We start from the raw sequence: 5,746 nt of genomic DNA, 5'->3' as shown, positions 1-5,746 counted from the left end.
AAATTATATACTTGAGATTTATCCATGTTGAACTATGTAGATGTAAATCATTTGTTTTAGCAGCTCTTTGTGTTCAAGTGTTTGAATAAACTACTTTCCATTTACCCAATTGATAGTTTGTTTCCATTCGTTCTTATATAATAGACATCTTCACATCCCCGTGAGCTCGTGTTTTCTCTATGAGATTCCTGAAAAGCAGATTGCTGCTCACAGGGTAGTCACGGCTTCATGTTTACTGGGTATCGCCAAATTGTTCTACAAGATATTTATGCCAGTTTATACTACAGAAAGCGGCATGAAGAATTTCTTTGTCCGCACATCTATGCCAACATACCTGATATGATAAGATCTGTTAATTTTTGGCGAGTCTCGGGCTGGCCATGGGCACAGCCCTGGTCGCGGCCGAAGTGGGGTTTCTGGCCGAATAGGATCTGGTCACCATAATCCTGAACTTCAGTCTGGACAAGATCCACCTCATCGAGGGTGGCCTGGGGCCTTTCAATCCCCGGCTTACCAGTGCAGGTGCCTATGTGGCTGGGGATCAACCGGAAACAGAGACAGAAGTGTCGGCTGCTCACCGCCTGCCCCACCAGCCCCAGTGGATGGACGTGGAAAAGTTGGAGAAGATTAGGGATCATGAATGAAATGAAGGAACTTTTACCCCTATGTCCAGCCCTTACTACATGGAGCTCATCAAACTCCTGTTAAATCACGCTTTGGACTACATCCTGAAAGCAGATGAGATCTGGACCCTGATCAAGGACGTGCGGGACACTCGTATAGCCAAGCTCCGGGTGTCTGCCAACAGCTTCATGAGACAGCAGGAGACACACGCCAAGCTGGATAATCTGACCTTGATGGAGATCAACACCAGCGGGGCTTTCCTCACACAAGCGCTCGATCACATGTACAAACTACGCATGAACCTGCAACCTTCTGACACTGCCCAGTCTCAGGACTTCCAGCGAGGGACTGGTTTGTCAAGGCCTGTGTCTGCTGGCGGGAAGCTCACTGGGTGGTGTTTGAGTGCCCAGGATGTGACAAAGGTACTCACGTTTCTGGAGTTTTAGAACAACTTTTGAGTGTATGAAAAAAAGTGTACTGAAGCAAGGAATGGGATTATAACCTTGTTGGAAAGAAACAGGCTTGTGCTTAGTCCTCGAGACATTCTGTAATTCCACATCTGTATCAGGGAGCCAGGTGTCCTTTTATGGGGGAAAAAAAATTCATTAGCAGAACAAGTGATTTCCCTAGCAGAGCCCCATGTCTCCTGCATGGGACTGTCACGTGCACGTGAGTGTTCGGTGATGTCAGGTGTTGCTTTTAAGATAGAGATATAGCAGGATGGTGATGTGGCTTCGGCCTTTTTTTTTTTTTTCCTCCCTTCTTGATCCTGATCTCTTGGGCTAAATTTAGAATTTCCTACAGAGGTTGTTCACCCAGAGAAGGACAGCAGATGAGTGGCTAGTGAGGATGACCTATGTTTATCATGTATGCCCTGATGCACAATAAAGATGGAATAAATCCCCCCCCAAAAAAAGAAAGAAAAGATTTATTAATTTTTGCCAATCTGATAGATTGAAATGGTATTTTATTATTATGATGTTTTAAATGTTCATGTCCCTTAGTTCAGGTGAGGTTGAGCATATTTTCTTACATGTATTGGGCATTTGAATATTCTCTTTTGTGCATTTCCTGTTCAACTCCTGTGTCTTTTTTTTTTATTGGGTTGTTCATATTTTTCTTAGCAATTTGTAGACATTCTGTACATATCCAGGACATTAACACTTTGGGAAACAAACATCTCTTTCTGTTCTGTGGCTTATCTTTTCACATTGTTTGTGGCATTTTTCAGTCATAAAAATTTTTAATTTTAATGTAGTCAGATCTAACAGTGTCTCCCTTTATATATTGTTTGGCTTTTCATTTAAGAAATTTTTCCTTATCCTGATGCCATAAACGTATCCTTTGTTTGCATCTGGAAGTTCTAGTCTCATTTTTTATCTATGGGCCTTTAGCCCATCTACGGGGTGAGGTAGGAATCTAATTTTATAGCCCGTGGTCTTAGACCCATTTATTGAGTTATCCATCCTGTTCCCATTGACTTGTAGTCCCACTTTGGATTTTCTTTTTTATGTGGGTCTGTTTCTAGGCCTTCTTTCTTTTCATTTGTCTTTACTTGCACTGATTTAAATATTATAGTTTTATAATAATCTTTCCTATAGGGTGACTCTACCTTTATTGTTTAAATTTTCTTGGCTATTCTTTGTTCTTCACTCTTCTATCTGAATTTCAAGATCACCAAATTATGTGAAATACTCTTTTAGATTTTGATTAGAAATACATTGAATTTCTAGAATAAATTGGGGAGAACCATCATCTTTATGGGGTTTTTTTTTTTTTTTTTTTTTTTTTTGTGAACACGGTATATGTTGTATAGTTTTTCTTTATATCATTTATTAGAGTTTTATAACTCTCCCTTGTATATCTTTTATTAGATTTATTCCTAGATATCTTAAATGCTTTGTTGCTTTTGCAATATGTATTTAAAAAATTACTTTGTCTAGAAAAAAATTACTTTGTCTAATCGACTGTTGGTGATATATAGGAATGATATTTGTGTATGTGTCTATGTGTGTGCTTAAACTAGTCAAATTATGTAATTGTTCTAGGTCTATAGATTTTTTTTTTTAGTCCATTTCATAAAGTTTTTTTGGGGGGGAAATTATCTATTTTGTTTAATTTTCAATGTTATTTATATGAAATTCTTATTTGCAAATCACTGTATATAGGTGTCCTTTTTGGACATTCCTGGTATTTGTCCATTCCTAATACCTTATTTGTGCCAGGATTCTTTTCTTATCCATCATACAAGAAATTTGTTTATTTTATTAGTCTTTTTAATAATCTGGCTTTTTATTTCTTTGATTATTTTTGTTATTTCTTTGTTTTGTTATTTATTTCATTAATTTTGCTCTTACATTTATTTTCTTCTATTTTTCCTAAGTTAAAGCTTTTGTTTTATCTTGTTTTTGTTTTTGTCTCCTAATTTATTGATTTGGATTCTTAGCTCAGTAACTCTAAATCTTTCTTCTTGTCTAATATATTCATTTAATACTATAAAATTTCTCTCCAAATATTACTTTAGCATTATTTTTGATGCATAGTTGTATTTTGATATGTAATTTTTGATACATAGTGTTTTCATTATCTTTCAGTTCTAATTTCTGCTATGTTATCCATCTTTGACCCATGAATTATTTTGAAATATTTGAAAAAAAATTTAAATGTCTAAATATATGGAAATTATTCTTTATTATTTACTTCTAACTTTATAGCATTATAGTCAGAATATTCTGTCAGTAGGATAGAATCCTCACCCAGCCACCCAGCTACACAAAAATTCTAGAATCACTTTTTCCAGCCCAGACCTCTCTTAAGCTTCAGCTCCACATATCCAGTTCCTCTCTTGTCACTTCACCTGGATGTCTCAGAGGCCCTTTACACTCAGAAATACACAAATTAATTTCTTATATCCTTCCCCTCCCTCCTGCCCCTGTAACACTGGCTGTTCCTCCTGGGTTCCTTAACTTGGTGAGAGATGCCACCATCTTCCCAGTCAGCGAAGCTGGAAACCTCAGACCTCCCTCCACATACATATCAAAACAGAGAACTCATTCCATCTGTTTTACCTCCTTGATATTTCTTGTATCCATCCCCTCTCTAGCCCCACTGCCGCCTCCATGATTCATGCCCTTGCCATCCCTCTCCTGGATCCTCATGTCCTCCCTTTGCTCTCCCTCTCTCTACAATGTGGTGCCCTCAAATCTGTTCTCCACATAGTACTACATGAATTATACTGCATGGAAAACTTATTTTGTCTCCCCTGCTTTACACTCTTGGATGAACCCCTGTAGTTTATAGGATAAAGTTGAACCCCTGCATCATGCCACCTGCCTCTCTCACCAGCTCTGCCTTGCTGTATGCCCCAGTCCTGGGAACAAGTTGCTGTTCCCAAATAGTGTCAGGATGTTACAGTTTCTGTGAGATTTCTCAGGCTGTGCCCTCTCTCGTGAATGCATTTGCTTTACTTGGTCTACTAAGCAAACACTGAAAGATTCAGCCCAAGTTTCACCACCCTCAAGCAGCCCACTTGGTAACCACCTTTTACGTACCTTCTAATCTCAAGTTGGGCTTGTCTGCTTAGCCTCTAAGCCCCTTGAGGGCAGAGACCATTTCCAAATTGTCTCTTTGTCTTGTTTGTTGGATAAAAGGAAAAAATGAGTACTAACTGTGAAGAAAAATATGGCTTCAGAGCCAGTTGGATGTTGGGAATCTTAAGAACTATCCTCTCTTTCCAAAGTAAGTTAAGTTGCCTCTGGAATTTCAGAAGAGGTGTGGGGTGAGAATTGCAGAGTGTTAACTCTTTCTTGTCTGGACGAGGGCATGTGGAAATGCTGAAAGAAGAAGCACATGAAAGTAAAGCTTAAGTAAATTACGTCCTGTAAAAACTTATAGGAGACATTTCTCCAAAGAAGGTATACAGATCGCCAACAAACACATGAACGGATGCTCAACATCACTCATCATTAGAGAAATGCAAATCAAAACCACAATGAGGTATCACCTGACACCAGTCAGAATGGCCATCATCAAAAAGTCTACAAACAATAAATGCTGGAGAGGGTGTGGAGAAAAGGGAACCCTCTTGCACTGCTGGTGGGAATGTGGATTGATACAGCCACTCTGGAGAACAGTATGGAGGTTCCTTAGAAAATTAAAAAGAGAACTACCATATGACCCGGCAATCCCACTACTGGGCATATACCCTGCGAAAACCATAATTCAAAAAGAGTCATGTACCACAATATTCATGGCAGCACTATTTACAAAAGCCAGGACATGGAAGCAACCTAAGTGTCCATTGACAGATGAATAGATAAAGAAGACATGGCACATATATACGATGGAATATTACTCAGCCATAAAAAGAAACGAAATTATTTGTAGTGAGGTGGATGGACCTAGAGTCTGTCATACAGAGTGAAGTAAGTCAGAAAGAGAAAAACAAATACCGTATGCTAACACATATATATGGAATCTTAAAAAAAAAAAAAAAAAGGTCATGAAGAACCTAGGGTCAGGATGGGAGTAAAGACGCAGACCTACTAGAGAATGGACTTGAGGACACAGGGAGGTGGAAGGGTAAGCTGGGACAAAGTGAGAGAGTGGCATGGACGTATATACACTACCAAATGTAAAACAGATAGCTAGTGGGAAGCAGCCACATAGCACAGGGAGATCAGCTCTGTGCTTTGTGACCACCTAGAGGGGTGAGATAGGGAGGGTGGGAGGGAGACGCAAGAGGGAGGAGAGACGGGGATATATGTGTACGTATAGCTGATTCACTTTGTTATACAGCAAAAACTAACACAACATTGTAAAGCAATTATACTCCAATAAAGATGTTAAAAAAAAAGTAAAGTACAGAAAAAACAACAACAACTTAGCGGACATCCAGCTTTTTTTGTTTAAAGAATGTTCATGAATTGTTCAAAATCAACTTAGTAATCTTTAGAATAGTTGTATTATCATTTTCGCTAATAAGGTACGCTCTAAGAGGGGGGAAAAGACCCATAAACGCTTCCTTAAACAAAAAGTATTTGCTTACGATACTAGCCTAGTTTTCAACATCACTTTTCACATCAAAGGAACTCGGTGGAAGCATTTTCTCATTTTACTTCCT

General features: G+C 38.7%; 1 pseudogene; it reads left to right on the top strand.

Annotated features, from left to right (window-relative positions):
• The first annotated feature begins 380 nt into the window (after positions 1-380).
• Positions 381-1,070, top strand: LOC103081144 (DNA replication complex GINS protein PSF2 pseudogene; annotated as a pseudogene).
• Positions 1,071-5,746: the final 4,676 nt, after the last annotated feature.

Source organism: Lipotes vexillifer, unplaced genomic scaffold (genome assembly GCF_000442215.2).
Source record: "Lipotes vexillifer unplaced genomic scaffold, Lipotes_vexillifer_v1.1 scaffold1306, whole genome shotgun sequence".
Taxonomy (NCBI): domain Eukaryota; kingdom Metazoa; phylum Chordata; class Mammalia; order Artiodactyla; family Lipotidae; genus Lipotes; species Lipotes vexillifer.
The sequence above is the reverse complement of the archived record's forward strand: the minus strand, read 5'-3'. Positions and strand labels throughout refer to the sequence as shown.